The sequence below is a fragment of the Odocoileus virginianus genome, chromosome 33, assembly GCF_023699985.2.
Source record: "Odocoileus virginianus isolate 20LAN1187 ecotype Illinois chromosome 33, Ovbor_1.2, whole genome shotgun sequence".
In the NCBI taxonomy this organism is placed as follows: domain Eukaryota; kingdom Metazoa; phylum Chordata; class Mammalia; order Artiodactyla; family Cervidae; genus Odocoileus; species Odocoileus virginianus.
Genome location: NC_069706.1, coordinates 38,436,789 through 38,462,616, shown reverse-complemented (window position 1 = coordinate 38,462,616; position 25,828 = coordinate 38,436,789). Strand labels below are relative to the sequence as shown.

The 25,828-nt window shown below is 39.8% G+C and overlaps 1 protein-coding gene and 1 non-coding gene across 2 annotated transcripts in view; one reads left to right on the top strand and one right to left on the bottom strand.

Annotated features, from left to right (window-relative positions):
• Nucleotides 1-25,828, top strand: part of SDK1 (sidekick cell adhesion molecule 1) — a 722,340-nt gene that overhangs the window by 147,805 nt on the left and 548,707 nt on the right. The window lies entirely within an intron of this gene.
• On the bottom strand, nucleotides 13,074-13,180 carry LOC139032906 (U6 spliceosomal RNA). The gene has a single exon (XR_011485544.1). It is a non-coding gene; the product is annotated as a U6 spliceosomal RNA (small nuclear RNA).

The following is a 25,828-nucleotide window of genomic DNA, read 5'->3' as shown; positions in this document are numbered from 1 at the left end:
AAATAGGATACTACTGTTTGAATTAAGAAAAAAAAAAAAGAATATTGTCTTGCTGAAGTGAAGTTTGTGGAGCACTCGAAAGCCATGAGAACTTAGAACCTGAGCTTAAATTACTCAATATATGTTTGAAGAAGTTAAGACCGGTAACTTGCCTAAGTTACACAGCTACTTAATAGTAGTGCCATAAGAGCATGGGGTAATATACAAGTCTATAAGATACAGTTGTTGGCAAACCTAAGGAAGAAACGCTCATAAGCGTTATTGATGTAATAACATGAAAGGTCCTTTTATTTGACCCTTTCCTTTCCTCCACCTTTGTTCCTCTTTCTCTTGCTACTCATCTTTCTCCATCATTATCAACATCATCAGTGTCATTATCCCTTCTATTTGAATGGCTCCTTATGGCTTAAAAATATTTTTATGTATACCAGTTTACCTCAGCATTACAGAAACCTGTGAGGTAGGTCAAGCTTGTCTGACCGAAGCTTGTAAAACACACCTGAAAATTAGTGAAATAATTTGCTGCAGTAAATGAAAAAAGACCTCAAACCCAGATGTCCTTCTCCAAGCCTTTCCCACTGCCTCTCAGAAAGTTGGTTCCATCCCAAATCCTTCCCCAAACCAGGGAATCATTTAGAACATGTGGAAAACAAGGAGTGAAATTGTGTTTAATGCTTATTGTAATTGCTTGGCTTGTGCCTTTAAAAAATGCTTTACAAATTTACTTCTTAAATAATTCTTGTAGATTTGTGTTGTATGCACTATTCTTAGTTACATAGTATAAGTAAAAATCTAGGCTAGTTTGAAGAATAGCTTTGTGGGGTTTTTAACCGAGGGACCACCCACCTCTAGATGGGACTCTTGCTTGAAGTCAGATGTTGGCAGTCCTGGATAATTTTAGAGAAGCCTTTTGAATCTGTGTGCTCTCATGTGCTCATCCGCTGGAGAGGGAAAAGGCTACCCACTCCAGTATTCTGGCCTGGAGAATCCCGTGGACTGTGCATGAGGTCGCAGAGTCGGACACGACTGAGCGACTTTCGCTCGTATGTGCTCATTGATTACGACTACATTTTCCCTCTAGGCTCAGCTACTAGCACATCTTCAGTTATTCCTTTTTTTTCATTCTATCTTTGTAATTACCGTCATTCTACTTCTAGCTTCTTTTTCCTAAATGTAGAACCTTAGTTCCTAAAATAAGGTGCTAATATATAGCATAATGTTTAGAGAGTGTAGTAGAAACTAGGTGATCATTTTAGACCACTCTGTTGTCTCCATTTGGTTTTCTTACGCTATTTTTCCAAATCCATGTGTATTCTTTGCTTTTCTTATTTGTATATATTCACAGCAATGAAGGACAGAGGAAGATTCTGGGTTTTTGAGTCAGTGGTTTCAGTTGAAAGATGCCCTCCACCACTTGCTAGCCGTGTGGTGTGATGACTGGGTTCCTTCAGTGTGCGATAGGGAAGCAGGAGATGAGGTCAGAGTGGTGTGGTGTGGGAAGTACCTGATCAGCTTTTGCTGACTTTGCAGATGGAAGGAGACGTGGGTCAAAGGAGACGGATGCCCTAGAAGCTCGGGAAGGCAAGCAATGCTGTCCTTCCCTGCAGCCTCCAGAAAGGAGGCAGCTCGGCTCGGGGTAGCCCAGTAAGCCCTGCATCAGACTTCTCAGTGTTTCTCTGGTGTATCTTTTTTCTTTACCTTTCTGTATTTCACTATGCTTGTGCCTTGTGTCTCTTGTAAGCATTACAGATGGAGATTTCTATTTTTTTACTTAGTTTTACAATATTTGTTTTTAGTTGGAGGATATTTGGAGCCGTTTTTACCACTGTATTGCCACCATTTTATTTTGTCCCCATTTGATGTTGTAAAAAACCTTTTCCTGTTTTCCTCCACTCCTTTAGATTTAACAAATTATTTTTCTGTTAGTTTTGCAGTTACTCTAAAAGGTTTAATGTGCATATTTAAAGTCTAAAGACTTCACTCTGCCACTCCCAAGAACCTCTAACTGATCTTAATTCTGGTCATTTCTCTTCTATATTCTTGTTTTCCAGTATATTTAGTTCTAGCTCTTCTTCTTTCTTAATCCCAAATGCAGCCTCCTTATTGTTGTTTTATATGGTTTGGGATTAACTGTGTGTTTACTCTTTGCTGTGCCCAGCTCTTCATCTTGTGTCTCAGACCATCCTTCTGGGTGTGCAAGTATATATCATTCAGAAATTCCTTTTGACATTGTTTGGTTTTGTTTGCCTTAAAATATTTTTATTTTTGCATGGTATTTGAAAGACAGTCTTATTTGATACAGAAATCTGTGTTAGCAGTCGTCGTCTTTCTGCATCATAGACTCTTCTGTTGTCCTCTGACCTCCCAGTGTTGCTGGTGAGAATTCTTTGTGAACTGACTTGCTGTTGCTAAGATGGTCTGTTTGTCTTTGGTGTTTTAAAGTCTCATGGTAATGTGCCGAAGTGTAAATTCTTTGTAATTATCTTCATTGAATTGGGATTTGTTGTGCTTCCTGAATCTGAGGATTTATGTCTATCATCAGCTCTGGAAGATTTTCTGTCATTTTATCTTCCCTCCATGTTCTTTGAGGATTCCTATTATGTGTATTTTAGTACTTCTCTATTCTGTATCTCTGAGCTTTAAAGAAAACATTCTTTTTCTATTTGCCTTATTCCACATTCTAGTTACTTTTCTTCTTTTCTATCTTCTGCTTCAAAAGTTCTCTTTTCTGCTATATCTAACTTACTGTTCAGTTAATTATATATTTTTTAGAAGGTGTATTTTTTTCTTTGTAAAGTGTGCGTGGTCATACTTTGTCTCTTGGTCCTTTCCTGTGACTTTTAATTGCCTAGTATTTTTCAAAACATGCTGAGTATCTTGGATTGTTTTCAATGTCTTAACATCCTGTGTATCCTAAATTTTTTAGTGAGTCTCATGATCACATTTGCTTTATGTGTTGACCCTCACTACAATGCTTTCTTTTCTCATACATTTTTTTAATTTTAAGTTTGAGTGTATGGAGATTTTAATTGTAAAAATGTGAAGATTGCGTCATGAGGAGACTCTCTCTGGAGGCAATTGTGTTTTCTCTTACTTTGGGACAGCTACTAGGGTGGGACTACTTCAAATTAATTTCTCTGTTTGGAGTGCTTTGGCTTCCTTGGTGGCTCAGTGGTAAAGAATTTGCCTGCCAATGCAGGTGACATGGGTTCAGTCCCTGGGTCAGGAAGATCCCCTGGAGGAGATAATGGAAACACACTCCAATATTCTTGCCTGGAAAAGCCTGTGGACAGAGGAGCCTTGTGGGTTTCCAGTCCTTAGGGTTGCAAAGAGTCGGACATGACTTAGTGACTAAACAGTAAAGTGTGTGCTTTGGACCATACAGATAGAGTAAACTTAGATTTCAGTCATTCACTAAGGTCAATTTGTGATTAAAATTCAGACCCCCCCCCCCCACCGTTATCCAGAATTAAGACCAATAAAAAAGACTTTTTTATCTTTTCACAGGAAGTAGGGGTCTTTAACTGCTTTATTATAGTTTCTCACCTTATATGGCCCCAAGGTCTTGTCTTTTGTATTTTGTACAGTCATTAAAAGCAGAAGCTCCTGGTTCTGGGCCACCAGTTTAAGCTGCTTTGGGTCTGTGCTCCATCTTTATGCTTCACGCTTACTTGTTTTATCCTTTGAAAAGGAGTTCCCTCTCTTTGTGAGCTAAGCTATAAACATAAAAGGAATTTCAAATATTCGTCTTTCTTGGTATATTTTATTACAAAGAAAAAGCTTTTGAGGAGTCTCGATTAGTTTATTTTCTGCTTCCTGCAGTGTACGCTTGCCACAGCTCTGCATAAGCGCCTGCTGCTTCAGCTTACAGTTTAATGCTGTAGAGATGGTTTCTTTCCTTAAGCTTCACGAACCAACTTCTGTTAGCTTCAGACTTTTCTTCCACGAGCTTCCTCATCTCTTTCAGACTTTATGGAATTGAACAGAGCTGGGGCCTCCTGCTGAACTAGGTTTTAGTTTACTGGAATATTGTGACTGGTTTGATCTTTTATCCAGACCACTAAAACTTTCTCCAAGGCAGCAATAAGACTTTTTAACTTTTTTTTTTTGTCATTTGTGTATTGACAGGAGTAGCACTTTTAATTTTCTCCAAGAGTTTTTACTTTACACTAACAACTTGCTTAGCTGTTGACACAAGAGGCCTAGCTTTTGGCTTACCCAGAGTTTGACATGTCTTCCTCTGTAAGCTTAATCACTTCTAGCTTTTGATTTAAAGTGAGAGAGGTGTGACTCTTTCTTTCAGATGGACATCTGGAGGCCATTATAAGTATTGTTAATTGGCTTAATCTCAATATTGTGTCTCAGAATAGGGAGGCTCAAAGACGGGGAGGGACAGGGGAACGGCCACTCACTGGAGCAGTCGGAACACAATGGGCGTTTGTAGCCTAAGTTTACCGTCTGATATGGGCGTGTGTATGCAACCCCATGAGAACTACAGTAGTGACATCAACGATCATTGATCACAGATCACCCTAACGCATATAATAATGATGAAAATGTTTCAAATTTTATGAGAATACTATGAAATACTATGAGAATTACCAAAATGTGACACTGAGCCCCAAACTGAGCAAATGCTGTTGGAAAATGGCATAGATAGACTTGCTTGATGCTGGGTTGCCATGGAGATTCGATTTGTAATAAAAAATACAGTATCTGTGAAGCGCAATAAAGTGAAGAGCAATGAAATGAGGAATGCCAGGAGTTTCGACTGAGGTCATTTTCTTACAGCCTAAAATGTTTACTGTCTGGCCTTTCACAGAAGAAGTTTGCAGACCTCTGTGCTATGTATTTACCCTGATTTATTTTTCTTTATAGCCTTTAACCCTCTGCCCTTCCTTCTGCCCTTCCCATATGGTTATTTGTTTATTATTTGACTGGCCACTATAATATAAACTTCAAAACAGACTCTGTGTTTTCACCAAAATAATACCAGGTATAGGTAGGAGCTCAGTAAATATTTTGCTGAACCATGAATGAGTTAGTAACATGTGAGAGAGCGTTCAGTTTTCCCACATCCTTGTGTGCACCTAATAAGAGATTTATAAACTTTGCCAATATTTGGGTGCAGTGATATCACACTGGTTTTTTTAATTTGCGTATCTCTGGTTACTCCTGGTGAGACTGCATCTTTTTCTGTGCTCTCTGTTTATTGACGATGTACATTTTATCTTGTGTGGATTGCTTGCTAATACTTTACCTGTTTCTCTGTTTGCTCCCATCAGTAATGCTGTGAATCCACGTTGAAGCTGCTTTCTTCTAGAGGGGATTGTGTTTGCTTTTGCCAGTTGCCTGGGGGCATAGCTACCTGAAGGGCACATTTAAAAACTGTTAGGTTGCTATTGTTTTGGACTAACCTGGTAGTGTAGTGGGAATTTGGGCCGCAGACCTGCAGGAGGCCCCCTGGTGGTTAGAAATTCTCAGGGAAGTGCTTTCCCTTCTAAAACAGTAACTCAGTCCTGTGTCCTTGCCTTTTTCTTCTGTACTGGGGTTTATTTCTCATTCACCTTTACACTGTGGGCAAAGGACTTTGTGATTCCAACTGTATTCAGAAGTCTCTTTTGAGCTTACCCCCTTGTAGCAACCATGGACTTTACTGCTTATCTCTGATGCCCCATGCATTCATCGAATCAGAAGCTCTGGTCCACCAGAGTTCAGAGAGATGGTAAAACCCTGCTGCCCTCCTGGAGTATATCTTTCCCTTTTTTCCCTGCCGGTTTCTTACGCTCTGCCTGATCAGAGATACATTTTGGAATACCTTTTAAAAAGTATTTCATCTAACATTTTAAATTGTTGTCAGCAGGTACAAGTTTAGGGTATCTGATCTATCATAATACCGTGAAATAAAGCCCGTCTCTCTTTTATACACCAGCACTACCCGTGTTATTGATGTAGTTTTACGGTATGTCTGGTAGAATATGTTCTTTCACTTTACTGTTGTGTGGTTTATCTTTTTTATGGATGTTTTGACATCCTTTACATGTCTTAATTATTAATCCTTTCATATGTTACAAGTTCAGTCTGCCAAATCTTGCCTTTTTTTTGGTCGCACAAAAATTTAAATTTCAATGTCATTAAGTTCATTGTTTTTCTCTTATGTGTTTTCAGTTTTGTGTCTTCGTAAAGAAGGAATTCTTACCCAGGGTTATAAAATATTTATTTCCCTGTACCTTCTATTAATATTTATATAGTTTGTTTTGAATATATTGGTCTTCAGTATGTCTGTAATATTTCTTGTGATTGATATGAGGTAGGCTTTAACTGTTTCTTTCCCCCAAAGGAGAGCTGATTTGATTAACTGATTCTGTCTCAGTGTATCAGTCAGGCTCCTGGCAGAAAGCAGATTGGGTGAGTACACAGGAATAGTGTCTGAAGAGTTTAATAGAGAGACTTTAACAAACTGTGGCAGCTGAGGAAAAGAAGCCGAAAGGAATCCTGCCATACCCTGGGGCAGTAACAGCTGTGTTTTTCCCCTCCAGGCCTATAGGGAGAAGGTCAGTGGGAGTGGAGAATAGAGGTGGCAAGGGTTGAGTGGAGAGGGCCCACCTGAGGGGAGCTGGGGCATTTTGCCGATGGCATTGAGAACTCTGTGGCAGCCCTGTGAGACAGACCCGGTGTGTGTGGAGGGAGACAGTTGGGGTTCCAGGGCCAGCCTGAAGACCTTGATGTAGTTTTTTACCCTCGCTCCCCACTGGGAACCAACCGGAAGTCACAGAAGCCAGACAGGTCAGTCTCCTGGGCACGGGGCAGGGGACAGAAGGGCGCAGCTGGAGAGGTGTGTTAAGAGGAAGATGTTCTGCACGTCCAGTGATTGAGAGTTTTATCTCTTACAATTCTGAGCCTCCATAAACTGTACGGCACTGTACCAGGGTAACATGCTGGTTACTGTGGTCAGATATGCTGGTTTGAGCCTCGATCTGCCAGGCACTACGTGTGGCACCTCAGACAAGCACTTAACCTCTCTGACTCTTAGTCTCCTGAGCTATACAGTGAGAACAATAAAAATGCACCTACTTATGAGGATTATTGTAAGAAATAAAAGAGCCAATCTATGCAATAAGTTTAGAACCATGCCTAGCGCATAATAAGTGCTAAGGAAATGTCACCTATGATGATGATGGCAACAATGATATTCATGATTTCAAAGCTTTTAAATTGTCTTGTTCATTGCTGTTTCTCTTCCTGTATTAGTTTTACTCTTTAATATAATGCTATTTTGGCTTCTTATTATTTCATATAGCTCAAACTCTTTCATTGTTTTTTCTTTTTAAATCTTTCTTCCATGTTTTAAGTTTCTATGGAAGTTTTAGGATTAATTGGTCAAGTTCCTGGGCTAGGGATTATGTTTATCAATGAATTTGTTAGAAACTGACATTTTTACAGTACTAAGTCTTACCATTCTTGAACAGTGTATCTTTTCGTTTATTTGGCTTTGTTCTTCAGTAAAGTTTTACAGTTGTCATAAAGATCTTAAATGTTTCTTTTAGTTTTGTACCACTTCACTGTATTACTTTTTTCTATTAGATTCTTAAATTGACTATTTTGGAGGTGGAAGAAAGCTATTGGTTTTTGTGTTGACTATGTATGTGTCCACTTGCCAAAATTTCTTATTTTTCTGTTGATTACCTCTGATTTTCTATTATTTATAAATTATGAAACCTTATATATTCCTCTCCTATATTTATACTCCTATATTTTTACCTCTAATTGCAATATCCAAGTCAAGTATTTGGGTGTGGGGTATTAGCAGATGAAACCAAGCTCCTTGTTTCAGCCTTCCTTTAATGGATACCCCTCATATTTGACCATCACATATAAAATTTTCTCTAAATTTCTGGTATATACCCTTGATATGAATTTGCTAAGCATTTTTGTTAGAAATTAGAGTTGGATATAATCAAATGATATTGCAGCCTCTATTTGATAACAATGTTTTTTTCTCTAATAGAGTACTACAATAAATTCATTGGGTTTTTTTTCCTTTTTTCCATTATTATTAAAACATACTTATATACCTTGGATAAACCATACATGGTCACAACACTTGCCTAACTTTTATATCTTAATATTTTATTTTTGAAAAGTTACATGTGTTCGTAAGTGTTATTTCTGAGTTTCCCTTCTCATGTTTATCATGTTTATGAATTCAGTTAGTGTAGCTCTGTTAAAATATGTCAAGTAGCTTTCTGAAAAATACTTTTCTTTGTCCCAAGACATTTTATATAACATGGGGATTATCTATTCCTTGAAGATTTGAAAAACTCTCCTGAAAACCGTCTTGAGTTTAGTGCTGTTTTAATTTTTAGAGTTATATCATTAACTGTTATTAATATTTTAGTTTTTTGTATGGTCACTTGGTCTGCTCATGTTTTCCTTTATTGTATCCTTTCTAGTATATTTTTCTAATATTTTATCCATCCTGCCTAGGTTTTAAAATTAAAGTTAAAACATTTTCAAAACTGATTTGTTTACTTTTCCAATCCTAGAGTGTTTTGTTTGGATGTTCTCTCTCTCTTTCCTCTTAATCAGATTTTGCCAGTTTTGTTTGTCATTCCAAAAAACCTAGGTTTCAAGTGTCCTGGCATTTTTGTTTTATTTTCTAATTAGTTTCTTCTTTTATCTTTAATAATTTATTCTACTTTCCTCTTCAGATTTATCTGTGAGTTCCCCTCTCTCCCTAACTCATTCTGAGCTAAGAGGACTGAAATTTTGTGTGTTTTCTAAATAAATGTCTTATTTTATCTTCTGATTTTCTTCTGACCCTGATTTCACTGTTTCCTAGTCTTTATTTTGTAAGCTCTAATTGTTATTTATGTATAAAGGAAATAAAAATTTTTCCTTTTTTCTCTTTACCCAAAACATATTTATAAGTGAGGTTTTAAAGTTCAATAGATTGATATAGAGATAGTATTTTTTGTAGCCATGTTTTAATTTTATCTCATTCAGTTCAGTTCAGTTGCTCAGTCATGTCTGACTCTTTGCAACCCCATGAACTGCAGCACGCCAGGCTTCCCTGTCCATTACCAACTCCCAGAGTCCACCCACACCCATGTCCATCGAATCGGTGATGCCATCCAGCCATCTCATCCTCTGTCATCCCCTTTTCCTCCTGCCCCCAATCCCTCCCAGCATCAGGGTCTTTTCAGATGAGTCAGCTCTTCACATGAGGTGGCCAAAGTATTGCAGTTTCAGCTTCAGCATCAGTCCTTCCAGTGAACACCCAGAACTGATGTCCTTTAGGATGGACTGGTTGGATCTCCTTGCAGTCCAAGGTACTCTCAAGAGTCTTCTCCAGCACCACAGTTCAAAACCATCAATTCTTCAGCACTCAGCTTTCTTTGCAGTCCAACTCTCACATCCATACATGACCACTGGAAAAACCAGAGCCTTGACTTTACGGACCTTTGTTGACAAAGTAATGTCTCTGCCTTTTAATATGCTGTCTAGGTTGGTCACAACTTTCCTTCCAAGGAGTAAGCGTCATTTAATTTCATGGCTGCAGTCACCATCTGCAGTGATTTTGGAGCCCAAAAAAATAAAGTCAGCCACTGTTTCCACTGTTTCCCCATCTACCTGCCATGAAGTGATGGGACTGGATGCCATGATCTTAGTTTTCTGAATGCTGAGCTTTAAGCCAATTTTTCACTCTCCTCTTTCACTTTCATCAAGAGACTCTTTAGTTCTTCTTCACTTTCTGCCGTAAGGGTGATGTCATCTGCATATCTGAGGTTATTGATATTTCTCCCGGCAATCTTGATTCCAGCTTGTGCTTCCTCCAGCCCAGCGTTTCTCATGATGTACTCTGCATGTAAGTTAAATAAGCAGGGTGACAATATACAGCCTTGATGTACTCCTTTTCCTATTTGGAACCAGTCTGTTGTTCCGTGTCCAGTTCTAACTGTTGCTTCCTGACCTGCATACAGGTTTCTCAAGAGACAGGTCAGGTGGTCTGGTATTCCCATCTCTTTCAGAATTTTCCACAATTTGTTGTGATCCGCGCAGTCAAAGGCTTTGGCATAGTCAATATATCAGAAATAGATGTTTTTCTGGAACTCTCTTGCTTTTTCGATGATCCAGCGAATGTTGGCAATTTGATCTCTGGTTCCTCTGCCTTTTCTAAAACCAGCTTGAACATCTGCAAGTTCACGGTTCACATATTGCTGAAGCCTGGCTTGGAGAATTTTGAGCATTACTTTACTAGCGTGTGAGATAAGTGCAATTGTGTGGTAGTTTGAGCATTCTTTGACATTGCCTTTCTTTGGGATTGGAATGAAAACTGACCTTTTCCAGTCCTGTGGCCACTGCTGAGTTTTCCAAATTTGCTGGCATATTGAGTGCAGCACTTTCACAGCATCATCTTTCAGGATTTGAAATAGCTCAACTGGAATTCCATCACCTCCACTAGCTTTGTTCATAGTGATGCTTTCTAAGGCCCACTTGACTTCACATTCCAGGATGTCTGGCTCTAGGTGAGTGATCACACCATCATGATTGTCTGGGTTGTGAAGATCTTTTTATCTCATTACACTCATTAAAAAGGTTTATATAATTTCTGTGTTTTTTTTTTTTTGAATTTGTGAATGTATTCTTCTTACTAATATTTGGTAATTTTTGTGAACATTCCAAATTTGTTGAGTGTGCATTTTTCTGCCTCTTAAAACTATCAATTTCTCCTTGTTTTGTCTTATATACTAAAACTATTGTATTAAGTGCACAAAAGTTTTGTTTGCTTTGCACATACTTTATTGAAATGAAAGTCACTCAGTCGTGTCTCTTTGCCACCCCATGTACTATACAGTCCATGGAATTCTCCAGGCCAGAATACTGGAGTGGATAGCTTTCCCCTTCTCCAGGGGATCTTCCCAACCCAGGGATCAAACCCAGGTCTCCCACATTGGGGGTGGGTTCTTCACCAGCTGAGCCACCAGGGAAGCCCAAGAATACTGGAGGGGGCAGCCTGTCCCTTCTCCAGCGGAGCTTCCTGACCCAGGAATCGAACCGGGGTCTCCTGCATTGGGGGCAGATTCTTTACCAACTGAGCTATCAGGGAAGCCCCAAATATTTTATTAGCTCTCTTTTTATGGTCTAGAAAAGATTTGGAAATTTTGTCTTGTAAAGCATCAGGTAATAAGTGTTTTAGGTTTTGTGGCCACATGGTTTCTATCACAGCTGCTCAACTCTGCCCTTGTAGTGTGAAAGTAGTCTTAGATGATATGTAAATGAGAGAGTGTCTTTGTTGTTGTTCTTGTCTGATTCTTTGCAACCCCATGGACTGCAGCACATCAGGCGTCCCTTTCCTTCTCTGTCTCCCAGAGTTTGCTCAGATTCATGTCCATTGAGTCGATGATGCCATCTAACCATCTGACCCTCTGTCATCCCCTTCTCCTCCTGCTCTGAATCTTTCCCAGCATCAGGATCTTTTCCAATTGAGTCGGCTCTTCACATCAGGTAGCCCGACTGTTGGAGAGAGCAGCTGTGTTTCAGTAAAACTTTATTTGTAAAAATAATTGTCCCACTGGTCTCAGTTTGCCAACTCCTGGCCCAGCATAAGGATTATGAAACTCTGAAATTTAGTTATTATCTTTCTGCAATATCATCTGTGTTAACCTTTTTGGTAGTGCTAATAATTTGTTAAATTTGTACAGCTGTACCCATTTTTGGTATTTCTGGTATCCTTCCTCTTTAATCAGTATTGAAAACCCTTATTTTGCTAAAACATTTTACTTGTATTAATGCATGCTTTCTCAGAAAGAACAATATTATGAAAATTGGTTTGGGTTGGCAGGGGAGGGCATAAATAAATCTTAGAAACTGCAGTAGTTTGTGGCCATTCAAAGCTGAGTCCTACCCAACAGAATCTTACTCCTTAGCATTTAATTTCTAGGGCAGGTCATCAATTAGGAAAGCCTCCTTAGGGGCATGATAATAAGAAAATGGTAAGTTGTTCAGATTTAGTACTGTTTCCTGAATGTAATGGGGCTTCCTTTCATTCCCTGGTAATATTCTTTAGGATTATTACAGTATTTGTTTCTGAGATCACATGTTTTTCTTACTTTGACTGTTGTATGGTGTTTTCTCTATCTCTCCTCTGTTACACTAGCTAGAGGCTAGTCTATCCAGCCCCTCCAAAGAAACTCTCTTGAGTTAGTTTTCTCATTCAGGTCTTTCCCAGATCCATCTATTTTTGTCTTTACTTTGCTTGCTCTTTGCTGTCTGATAGCTCTGTAGTGTGTACATGCCCCGTCGTGTCCAGCTCTTTACAACCCCCTGGGCTGTGGCCACCAGGTTCCTCCGTCCATGGGAATCTCCAGGCAAGAATACTGGAGTGGATTGCCATTTCCTTCTCCAGGGGATCTTCCCGACCCAGGGATGAAACATGCATTTCCTGCACTGGCAGGTGGATTCTTTCCCAGCTGAGCCACCAAGGAAGCCTGCTGTCCCTAATTGAATGATTAAATTGTTTTCTACTTTTCCTCTCCCCAATTTTATGTGGTATCTTTTCTTCTGATATAAACCTGGTTATATTTCTTTTTTCCCCTTATCTTTCTTTTCTTTCTTTCTTTTTTTTTTTTTTTTTGGTATGCAGGGTTCTTGCTTAAATTATTTTCTGAAATTTTTTTTTTTACCTTCAAATAGCACTTTCTAATGTTTTTTTTAAATTTTTTTAAATTTATTTTTTTTTTATTAGTTGGAGGCTAATTACTTTACAATATTGTAGTGGTTTTTGTCATACATTGAAGTTTTTATAATTGCTTTTTTTTCATTTATTTTTATTAGTTGGAGGCTAATTACTTTACAATATTGTAGTGGGTTTTGTCATACATTGACATGAATCAGCCATGGAGTTACATGTATTCCCCATCCCGGTCCCCCCTCCCACCTCCCTCTCTACCCGATCCTCTGGGTCTTCCCAGTGCACCAGGCCTGAGCACTTGTCTCATGCATCCAACCTGGGCTGGTGATCTGTTTCACCCTAGGTAATATACATGTTTCGATGCTGTTCTCTCGAAACAAAAAATATGGAACGCTTCACGAATTTGCGTGTCATCCTTGTGCAGGGGCCATGCTAATCTTCTCTGTATCGTTTCAATTTTAGTATATGTGCTGCCGAAGCGAGAACTGTAATTGCTTATTTAACTTTTGATTTGAGAAATGATTTAGTATTTGAGGAGAATTTAAAGTATTCTCCTTATTTAACTATTTTGGTTATATATTTTTGTCATGAATTTCAGTTTTATTACATTATCTTCAGAGAATGTGATCTCTGTAATTTATGTTCTTTTGAATTGAGGCTTAGTTTGTGGTATAACATGTAATCAAGTTTTATAAATGTTCTGTGATCATAAAGTGATTTTTGAAGTCTATCACAACGATCATCAGTTTAGGTTGCTTTCAGCTATAGGTAATGGAAAAACAGTTGAAAATTCTTAAGCAGGAAGGAAATTGAATATTTGTATAATAAGAAGCCCTGAAGTCGGGTAATTCAGGTAACTTGTTAAGTAGGGGCTTCAGTAGTGTCATCAAAACCAAAGCTCCTTTCATTTTTCCATTCTCCCCTTTTCAGCTTGGGCTTACACTCTTAGGCTGGTTCTCCCCCTGGTTTCAAGATGACTCGCACAGATAATGACCAGGTAAAGAATAAATGCCCTCATTTTAGCATGCGTGTGTGTATGTATGTGTGTGTGTGTGTGTGTGTAAGACCTTCCCTAGCGGCTGCTGTAGATCTAACAAGCTCTGAATGACCAGAGTTGAGTAATGGGCTCACTCCTAAAGCAGTCATGGGGAATAAGACCACCATGGATAGTAAGTGCAACAATCATTTGCTGCTTGAGAGTGAGTCAGAGTTGGAGGCACAACGGTGACAATTGCCTTTCCCAGAGAACATCGATCCTGAGCCACAGTGGGGAAGAGTCAGTGTTCCTAGAGTGAGCGTAGAGCACGGGGGGCGGGGCCTGCAGAGACGGTGGCTGGGTGGGAAGCCAGCTTTCCTGTCTGCACAGTGGGGTCCTTTATCAGCTGTAGGCCTGCGCAGGCAACCCAGGCAGTTCATTTGGAATATTTACTTCTTCAGGTGTAACTTAGGCATCGTTTTGGCTGTGAATAATTCAGTTTATCATGGAAAGTTTGATGAGATTTTTGTCTTTAATAAGTAATTGCTGCCCCCTGAAAACATGATTACTATAAAATTCTCTGTTACCGTATGTCAGATATATGTATATTTTGCTATTTTGTTTATAACTCAGAATCTTAGGATTTTGAGCAGACATTGTGTCTTCTTTATTGTTCATTCAGCAGTGAGCACAGTATTTCCAGAAACTAATTATTAGTAATAATAAAAGGTTCGCATCTGGAGATAGACTGAAATGTGACTCAAGATGTGATTAGCTACCTACTTTGTTTTTATTAAAAATGTTGTTTTTTTCCTGTATATTTGTAATCCAGGGGAAGTGTCTAATATGGAAAAGATTTATTTTAAGACAGCATATAAAAAATAATTGGTTTAACAGCACTGTGTGAATACAAATGAGATAGTCCTATTAAATTTTGGTCACAAAGTATATATTGTAATGCAGCAAGATTAATACTAATTACCAGTTCAAGTTTGTGGTAAAGTGCTAAATTAATGTGAAGTTGTGGTGTCACTAAATGAGTCCTGTCATAAAGAAATGATGTTGCCAATTACACATCAAGTAGTCAAAGGTTAATATATTTGAATAACTAATTGTCAGGATGAGCTTTTTTATCTCCCTTGTGCTTACTGGTCTTTCGTTTAGTTTCTCTTTTGTTGAGAGAAGACCCAAAAATGATATATTCTCACTTGCCTTCAAGCTTGATGTTCAACTGAAACCAATTAAGTGAAAAGAAATCCATCTTAGGTAAAATTACTTTCGTGTATGTATCTTGGGACTGTTTAGTCTGCTAACTGCTACGTCCTTTACTTTGCATCCAGGTGATTTTATATGAATGATGGATTATTGAATTATTTTGATAGGAAAATAGGCATATTTAAAATTAATAGTCCTTATCACTGATACTGTTCAGTTGCTAAGTCATGTCCACCTCTTTGCAACCCCATAGACTGCAGCACACCAGCCTTCCCTGTCCCTCACTGTCTCCTGGAGTTTGCTCAGACTCATGTCCATTGACTGAGTGGGTGATACCATCCAGCCATCTCATCCTTTTCTATCCCCTCCTTATCACTGATACCAATTAGCAAAAGAGAAATGAATTCCCAGGATTTAACAGCCCTTTCAGGATTGCTTGGTTACTCTTGGGGAAAGGGTATGAATTTTGGTCTAGATATCACATCTGGCATAGAATAAATATATTTACTAACTGGACAGTATTTACTGAGTGTCTGTGGTTGCCAGTCACTCATGTGTTCTGTATGTCACTTTAAAGGTTGCTATTCCTTTATATTTCTTTAGAGACGCTATTTTGGGTTAAGAATTTACCACGTAGAAAGCTCTGACTTCCTGTCACCTCCATGTAACTCAGTCAGGAATACAGTTCAGTGGACCCGTGAGTGAAGTCCTGCCTGCTCAGACCCTCACCCACTGGGAGCGGCTGGAGAGGGGAGAGCGCTGCCTGGACCCACACCCCTGACGTGGGTGGTCTATGAGCACCGCCTCTTCTACCAGCTTCAGGACATGCCAGAGACTCTTGTTCCTGTGATTCTGGGGTTGCTCTCCCAGAGTTTTGCAAGGCAAGGAGCTTCCTTTATGCTTTGATGAAGTGCACTCTCCCTCATTTCTAGGGGCCTTCTTGGACCGGACTTCAAGGGAAGGCTAGGGGAGTAGTGGAATCCCCCTGCCCCTCGCTCCCACAGACAGATGTTCTTCTCTTTGGCATTCACTCCTGTAGCATCCATCCTGTGAAATGTGGCAGATGTGAAATTTGGAATTTGCAGATGTGAAAATAAACAGCATCACTCGGTTGATGACCTTCTTCATGCCTCGTGCTTATGTACATTTGTAGTCAGCCTCACTTTTCAGCACTGTATAGATGGCAGGAGGGAAAGGACTAGGATCTCATTTGGATTGCCTCGTAGAAGTTCAAGCATGTACTCATGGAACTTCATTTTACAGGCATACGTAGCCTTAAGTGAGCGGGATGAGTCCTGGTTGCTAAGGGGCCCACATTGGCTTTGGTTCAGGCAGGTCCGTGTATCTTCCCATCCTAATACTGCAGTATGGAGCGCTGTGAGGCCCTGCCAGAGCCTCTAGGTGTGGAGCCTGGGCCATCAGCATTTTCAAAGTGTCCTAATGATTTCAGTACACAGTCAACTATGAGAACCACTGGTTTCAAGCTTTGGATAACACATTTGTTGCAGTTTTAATGGTAGATGTTACTGAAAAATGTTGAAGTATCTATAAAATGAATTAAAGATTAAAAATTCTCTTTCCCCTCATTCATAAACCATTGTGATAGCAGTCTTGTATAGAATTACCTAATTTTGCCCGATTAGATTTACTTAGAAAAAGAAATAAACTTATAGCTGTGTCTCTCCTGAAGTCTTTCTGCAGCAACTAATTAAGGCAATAATTAGTAATACTTAGGCATTCTTACCTGAGGTGAAACTTTAGATATTGTCTCATTGTTCCACTGAGAGTTACCTGAGCGTTATGGCTTTTTAAATGAATCAGAGCAATAAATCCAATATTGTTTGCAAGCCAACTGCTTTTTCTCATGTGCCAATAATTATGTAATCAAACTATAAAGTAGCTATTTAAAGGTTTCTTACTCTTGAACAGAATTTAAATTTAAGAATTAGAATTAGTAATTAGCACAGATAAAAGTATCTTATTGACCACCACTTATTTGATGCATTGAGTTCAGGTCCTCTTATGAAATATGTTATCGGCATTTAAAGTCCTCTGTCCATTACCTTTTATTCCATTTTACATTGACTTCCTGTTGGTTTCTGGGTATGACTCAAGGTGTTGGTTTCATTTTCAAAGCCAAATGTGATTTGGACATTGGGCAGGAAAACCCTTAAATTTCCTAAAATAGATTCTTCTTAGGAACTGAAAACACAAGAAAGCCGTAATAACTGCTTATTTAAATCCAGAGCAGTTCCAAAAGTCTTTTCTGTTCATCTCAGACTTTCTTCTCTGCTAAAATTTATTAGGTGTGAGGGCAGATTTGTGAGTTAGAGAGTCATGTCTGTAATTAGAAAGCTGGTGTCTGACAGAGGTCTGTGAAAGTAGGTGATCTTACCAGAGGAATGGGTGGACAGCTGGTATGCAGAGTGGTTCTACATCAGAGTTCCTCCTCCTCAACACGGTAGGCTTCATCCCATATCTCACAGTTTACATTTAACAAGTGTCCTGTTGCTTTCTGGCTGGCTGATGCTTTGTTTGTTACATAACATCCTGACATCCTATTAAGACTGTAATTAGAAAACAAAGCCCCAACTCACTGACAGTAGTGGCAGACAGAAAGATGCAGCCGTTTAGCTTGCTCTTCTCGATTGAACATAGAACTTAATTCAGCCTTTCATTGCCTAATGACTAAAATTTTTATATTTTAGATAAGTCAAGAAAACAGTGGGAATTTAATTGAGATTCAGGTAATTAGTTTGTGCATGCACTGTGTTCCAGGAGATTTAAATATATGTCTGTCTGCCTGCTTGACACGCACTTACCCATCCTTGACTTGCTTGAGAGCTGGAACTCTACCTGAGATTTTAATATCTAGTCTAGAGTTCTGGTCATTCAGTTATTGTAATAATAATTTTAATGATGCTTATGGATTTTGCTCTCAAGAAAATTAAAAATATTTCTTCTGGTGTAGTGTGCTGTTCTCACTACATAATATTGTTTCCTTTATTTCTAATTTATACATTTTTACAAGGATGTACCCACACAGATAAAATAGTCATAATCAAGAAATTTGATTTTCCTGGGATAATTCTTTTATTTAACTAAAGAAAAGGAGACTTATAGGAAGAAGTTTGTGAATTCCATCTTTGAGTCAGGGCTTTCGTTAGGGCTTTTCAGTTTCCGTTTCTCTCTTGCAAGGTTAAAAGAATTATTCTCATGTTAGCTCACAACTACTGCATTTGGTCATCCTTTCTCACTAACATAGCCTCTGATTTGTGGAACACTAGATTTTCTATAGTAGATCAGCCTGACTCTCTCTGTACGTGGAATGACCAGACTGAATTGGCACCGAAGTTCCGTTGCAAATCCTTCATCCAGCCTTCAGGTTTGAATGGGAAATGTCAATTCAGGAAGCTCATAAGTCATCAGATCTTTCAGTGGTTTGATACAGCCAGAGCATACAGAAGAATAAGTTTCTGTATAGATTGTTTATTGAAACAGTCCATTTCTGCATCATCCTTAGGTGGGTTTTGAAAAGTTAGGTTTTTCACTAAACTTTTATACCGTTTAATAGAATTTGGATATATATCAAGGACTAGAGAAAGCAAACAAACACCTCTTCCCTTCAGTGTTCAAAATAGTTATTACAAAATCTTTTTTCTCTTACTGCATAAGACTTTTATGCTTTTTTACCTTGAATCAGTATACTTACCTCATATACAATTTTAACAAGCTTTGTTAATGCTATTCTGTTATAGTCCAGATTAAAAATAGGAATTTGGGGTGAGGTGATGAGTAGTGCTAGATGGAGCAATGAAAAATGATGGGGGTAATCATTTTTGGAAGAGAGGGGAGGAATTATTATAGTCTGGGGATATTTGCTGCTGCTGCTGCGAAGTCACTTCAGTCGTGTCCGACTCTGTGCGACCCCATAGATGGCAGCCCACCAGGCTCCCCGTCCCTGGGATTCTCCAGGCAAGAACACTGGAGTGGGTTGCCATTTCCTTCTGCAATGCATGAAAGTGAAAAATGAAAGTGAAGTCGCTCAGTCATGTCTGAACTCCTAGCGACCCCATGGACGGCAGCCGACCAGGCTCCTCCATCCATGGGATTTTCCAGGCAAGAGCACTGGGGATATTTAGGGGTGTGCTAAATAACTCTGAGCCAATAATAACTTCTAAGGATGTCATACCATTATGCTGTAGTAAGAAAATCAGTGTTGGAAATTATAAGTTTATGAAAAAGGGTTATGTTTTATATACTTTGTTAAAGAAGACAAAATATATTGGGGAAACCACCAAAACTATTAAAAATTTAACCTAATATTTGAAAAGATAAGAGCAAATGTATGTCAAGTTCACCTATTTGGACTACCTCATTCACTTTTATGCTGCATAATTCAGAGGTCAATCCATATACTTTATTTCGGAAGCATTTGTCATGCACTTATGGGCTTTCTTCATAGCTCAGTTGGTTAAGAATCCGCCTGCAATGCAGGAGACCCCAGTTCGATTCCTGGGTCAGAAAGATCCGCTGGAAAAGGGATCGGCAACCCACTCCAGTATTCTTGGGCTTCCCTTAAGACTCACCTGGTAAAGAATCTGCCTGCAGTGTGGGAGACCTGGGTTCAATCCCTGGAGAAGGGAAAAGGCTACCCACTCCAATATTCTGGCCTGGAGAATTCCAGGGACTGTACAGTCCATGGGGTCACAAAGAGTCAGACACGACTGAGTGGCTTTCTCTTCTCTTCACTATCATGCACAGGTGGCGACATGGGGATTTCCCCTCTCACGGGGTGTCCGCTTCTTTGGCCTTGGTTTCATGTGTGTCTTTATCCGTCTGCAACCCAACCTCTTGCTTGAGTTCCAACCATTGTTTCTTAAATGGTAATGTTTAGCAATGCCCTTCTGTCTTGTGAAAACTTGAGACCTAATGTCACTTGAACACATTTGTGCAGAGAGAGAGAGAATAATAGTAGTACATGTGGAGACAATAGCTGTGGGCCAGTGGGCCAGTAAAGCTCAGTGTCCCCTCCGGTGGAGAACTTGGGGGCTGATCCAGGACTGTCTTTAGGGGGTAGCTTTTTTTTTCTTGTTGAACTGCATAAATTTTATTCTTCCTTATTAAGTGTAGGAATTAACCCATCAGTTCTGGACGAGGAGGCAGGCTTCCTAGCCTTGGTACTGTGCCCTGCCTGTTAGAAGTTGGACTGAGGCCTGAAAATGCCATCTTTTACCTATTCAGAAAGGCTGTTTTAAAATAAGGAACTTGCTCTGCTATCTCTATTTATGAACTCTTTGGATGGGAAAAAGGACTTCCCCAGATTTAAAATCTGTAATAAAGGCATCAAGAAAAGGCTTCTCTTCATCCCTCTAAAGTGCTACTACTCAGAGTCACTCCCGGACTTGGTTAAAGGGGACACCACCATCTGCCTCTCAGGCCTGGAGCTTTAAAGAATCTCAGTCCTGACGCCTTACTCTCTGCAGCCTGCTGATCACATTATGTTTTCCTCAGAACCGTCTGCTCTGTGAGGCTCCCCTTTCCTTTGCGCCCTTAGTCAGGCCATCAGCTGGGATATGTAACAGTTCTCCATGCTCTCCCTTGGTTTATTGAGGCTTTCTACGGCGCCGACCTAACTGTTCCCTTACAAAGGGTCGCAATGGTGTCATGCTTCCCACAGGGACCTCCACTGACTCCCCGGTCGTCCGGGCTCTGCACCCCTCCGCGGCCTTAGCTCTCTCTGCCTTCTCCCCACCTGCCGCACCCTGGTCTCCGCGGTGGGCTGTGTCCCCCCCTGCCCCACATCAGTGAATTTGCAGGTTCTGCTCTCATTGCCTGACTGCTCTTAGAGTACCGAAGCCCAGGGAAGGGGAGGCCACTGTCTCTCGAGTTAACAGCTTGTTCTAGTGTAGATGGAGTAAGCTCAAAATTTCTATTCTTCTATTCCAGGAAAGTTTTCTACGTAGTTAGGACATATATATCATGTTTTCACAGTGGACTGTTACTGTGAAGATCAAATAAGATCTTAACTGTAAAGTTATTGATGAACATTTTCCAAGGCATAGAGACAGTATAACGAAGTGGTTAAGAGCCTGAACTCCGGAGGCACATGGCTTGGTCTTACATCCCTGCTCTAGCACAGAGTAAGTAGCTGTGTGGCTGTAACCTCCCTGTCAGCCTTGCTTCTTCATCCCTGAAGTGAGGGTGATGCAGTAGTTGTCTGATAGGGTTGCTGCAGGAACAACCAAGTCAGCATATCTGAAACTTCAAGGGTAACGCCTAGTATGGAGTCATGTGCTATACATTTTAGCTGTGGTCATTTCTATTATCTTGGTTACAGCTGTGTTTGTAATTCCTACAGTCTGTTTATGGGATTCTGAATTAAACTGTTCTTTTTGCAAACATAGAGACATATACATACACACTTTTTTAAAGTTCCTGTAACTTGTCAGGGTATCAAGCCCTATTTTTAACATGTCTTAGCATTATAAATATAAGAGGAAAAGTGGTCTTACCTACCTTATCTTGTTTTGCTTCCTAATTATAATACATAGAGAAAATAATACTGCTTTGTATTAACAGGTGAGTTGTTTGGAACAAGTTGCTTAGTGAGGGTGAAAATTTAAAATGGTGAGGATTCAAGTCAGGTATAATACATTGGTTTATGCTCAATAAATTTCAAATCAATGAATTTTTGCATGTTGGATTTCTCTGTTTTATGAAAGAATGCCTGTGCTGTCAATGTTTAGCCTTTCAGTTCGGTTTCATTGGTACATTCTGAAGGCGTAAAGAATGGACCATTGGTTAATTTATTTAGTGTAGTGAAGGTATACAAATTCAAGCTAAACCTGGCTAATTTCTTCTCCAGGCTGGAAGATAAAAATCTTTTTTACCTCCCGCAGTTAGGTTAGTAGTGCGTGACCAGACTCCTCTTCTGAGGTCACCTGATTTAATTGTGGTTGTGAAGCAGCCATACAATGTGTCTCCATATTCGTATTTCTCTCCCTTTATGTTTCTAGCACAGAGTAATTAAATAATTACTGTTGCTGGTCATGCCATTTTTCCCAGTGAAAAAAGTCTGCAACCAATACACGAGAGTTGAAATCATTCTAGATTAAAAATGTTTATTGACAGACAAGACAGTACTTATTCCCAAGGCTTTATTTTAATCTATGACTTAAAAGAGAGATCCCAAAAAATGTTCCTATAAGCATGTTAACTCCACATGAGCCCAGTGGTTACTGTCTTATTTTTTAGATTGTTTTGCCCTGAAGACAGGCATCCCTTGGGCGAAAATTGTGAAATAGAAATGTACATAGGGGGACTGGAGCTGCAGATCTGTGTGAATAAATATAGTATCTGTGGGGAATGTCAAGCTACCTACTCTTTTTTACATTTTATTTTTTATTTTTTGATAGATGATGTTTATCACTCTTTTCGTAGCTTTCTGCCACAGACATCATTGCACCTGTATTATGAGAGTGCTGTAGCTTTCCAGTCATTGCTATTCCAGAGTGAGTTTCTGAAGCAGCAGGAGTGAGATGATTTTGCAAATTGCGATATAATACTATATATGATCTTGTCTCAACCTGTAACACACGTATCCTCACAGAAATAACATTTAATTATGGTAATATCCTTCCTGATATCAGACACAGTATGGTGCCTGTTAAGATTGCATTGTTTGTATAAGATGGAGTAAAAAGTGGTTTAAAGTTGAAGGAATAAAATCACATACCTTGATAAACCCCTTAGATGCTATTTAGGCTGTGGAGAGCTTTTGATTTTGTTTCCTTTCTGTACTCCCCAAGTAAAAACGCCAACAATAATCTGACAGGCGAGCGCTGTCAAACGCTGTAACCCCATCTCGTCCCCTCCCTGCACACTTTAATCCCTGGTGGACTTTTCTCAGCTACACAGGCTGTGAGGTCAGGGAATTCTGCGTGCGACCCTTTCCCCAAAGTCTCCCAGCGACAGATGCAGTGACCTTATCACGAAGACAGCTCTATACAGTTTGACAGTCCAGCCATCTGGTTTATATTGATCGTAATTGATTTAAAGAAACCAGCTCTCTGAAAGTTGGTCATTTAAAACCCTAAGGCTAAATTGGCCTACATGTTAATTTGAAGTTTTAAGCCATTATTCTTAAAACTTGCTTCGGACTGTTATGTAAAAAATTAAGGCCTCGTTTCTTGTCTATGTGAGCTTTAGGGGTGAAAAAAACTCATGGTCTACCTTGGAAAATGTCAGGTTTTATGAAGAATGGTTTATACTCTACAGACTATATATGAGTATGTGCTCATAGTTTGAGTTTATGTCTCTTTTTAGATCTTGCAAGAGCTGCAAGTGTAGGTGGATTTATTTACCAGCTTTCTCAATTTGAGCTCATACTTAACCTCTCTGAGTCTCTTGAGTCTGTAAAATGGGGTGACAGTGGTACCCATTTCATCGCATTGTTGGGAGAACTAAGTGAGATTAACCTACTGCATAGCACATAGTAGAAAGATTGCCTTCCCTCCTGATTACTGATACTAATTACCGGCTGCTCTTAATAGCCAGCACTTTCCTGTCCTTGAACCTGTTTCCTCTGTAGGCTTCTAGAACCTCTCACCTTTCTTCCTCAGGATCACTGACACAGTGCCTCAGCCTTTCACCTGTTTGTTTATCTATCTGCCTATAAATATTGGAATTTCTCTTGTAAGCGTTATCTTTTGTTTCCTTCACATTCTCCATAGATAATCTGATCACAGCCAGGACTTCAGCTATGGCTTGTTTGTATGCTAAGTGGCTTCCACCTGTTTATCTCCAGCCCAGGTCTCTCTTTTGGGATCCTCTGAAAGGCATTTCCTATCCTGCTTACAGGGCAGATCAGGCTTTATGTGGCCATAAGGGCAGGCAAAGATCAATTTGGGAATGAATACCATTGATCTGAGCCAGCTCTTATTGGTTAATTAAGAATAGGTGGAAATCCAAAGTTTAATTAAAATGTAGGGGTTTTATACTTTGTTTTTTAAAGTCTGATGTTGCATGTCACACCATAAAACAAGTAAATTTTAGTCAAGTGTTCAATTTCTACAGTTCCTGGTTATGATGATGCCTCTACAATTTGTTTTGGAAAACCTGGTTTTCTGAATTGCTGAAATTGTGCCAGTGCAGCGGTAAGTTGTTCAAGATGGATATCTTTTCAGATTTATCATAGCCTTGATTTAATCAACAGTTAATAGTCATACACAGCCTTAACTTGTGTAAATGCCATGTCAAGGCTGCCTACTCTCTTTTACAATTTATTTTATTTTTTCGTAGGTTATCACTCAGTAATTCTCTGCCACAGGCATCATTTTACCTTTATTATGAAAGTGCTATAGTTTTCAGTCATTATAACTTTTTAGTCATTTTAATAAAGCACTAACTTTATTAAAATGGGGTTTATTAACCAGTTTTTCTTAATGTCTTAGTTTTGTTTTTTTTTAACTTGTGGGACATATACTATATGGGGAAGAGTGTATATAATGTGTATTATGGTTTAAAGAGAAATAGTAAAGTGAACACTTAAGTAATCAACTTCCTGGTTAAGCAAACAACATTGTCAGTGTCCAGAAGCTCCCAGTGGAGTCATTCCCCGTGTCTCCCTTTTCCCTCTCCCCCAGGAGACGTTTGGTTTGAAAAGCTGAGTTACTTTTGTGCATCTGGGTGTGTAAGGGAAAGGCAGTGTTGCCACTGTGGCCTCCGTAACTAGAGAGACCAAACTGCGTCTCTGGGTCATAGCTGGGCTTCATTTCTCCTGGGGGGTCACAGAGCTTCTTCTGGGGAAGTTAGTGCTCAAGGTCGTGAGTGAGTTCTGGAAAACAAAAGCTTTACCATAATCAGAAAGCCTGGCAGGGCTGTTGTGTGAGTCATGTGTCAGATGCCTGGCAGAAAGACGCTAACGAGGACATCTCTGTTCTTCTGTTTCTGAATCTGTGGTTCTGGCCGCCACAGCTCTCCAGCATGGAGGGAAGTAGCCATCACAGGGTGGGAAGAAAGTCTTCAGTGGGTGAAGGCTTCACCGTGGGGTTGGGCCTAGGCGGGGAATTGAGTTTGCTGGTGATGGCACTCAGCCTGTGTGTCTCATTAGTCGCATTGCTGACACTGGATTAATCCTCTCTGTCTCACAGTCCTGACTCTAGGGTCATTCTTCACTGTTTTCATGATTCCAGTTGCTGCTTCTCTGCGCTGGACCTCCTGCTTCCTGAACCCCACATTTTCCTCATTTTAGACTACTTTCTTGTGGTGGTGGAACACAGCCTCCAGTATTTTTTGAGATAAAGCCGCATGGGAGATGGCTTTTTTGATATATCATTATTCTATCCTCACTCTTAGATTGAGGGACTGAGGATTCTTGATTGGAAGTAATGTTTGTCGGTGACATGAAAGTGTTACTCCACTATATTCTCACTTCCAGCGTTGCTGTTGTGAAGTTACAAGCCGTTTGGTTTCTTAATTGTTTTGATGTGTTCTTGCAGTTTTTCTTAGGCTATTTGTAAGAACTGCTGTTTAAAGTAATATTACTCCCCTTAGGCTGTGCCGGATCTCCATTGCCATGCAGCCCTTTCTCCCGTTTCTCACTGTAGTGGCTTCTCTTGTGGAGCACGGGCTCTAGGGCCTGTGGGCGTCAGTAGTTGCAGTTCTTGGACACGGTAGTTGTGTTTCTCGGGCTCTAGAGCCCAGGCTTAAGAGCTGTGGCGCACTGGCTTAGTTGCGCTGTGGCATGTAGAATCTTCCGGGACCAGGGATCGAACCCAGAATCTGGCAGGCAGGTTCTTTACCACTGAGTCCCCAGCGATGCCCCGTAAGAACTACTCATTTCCCCAATGTTTTGAAATTTCACCATGATATGCCCAGGCATAACCAGTTTTCTTCCATCTATCTGAGTGCTCAGTGGGTCCTTTAAACCCAGATACTGG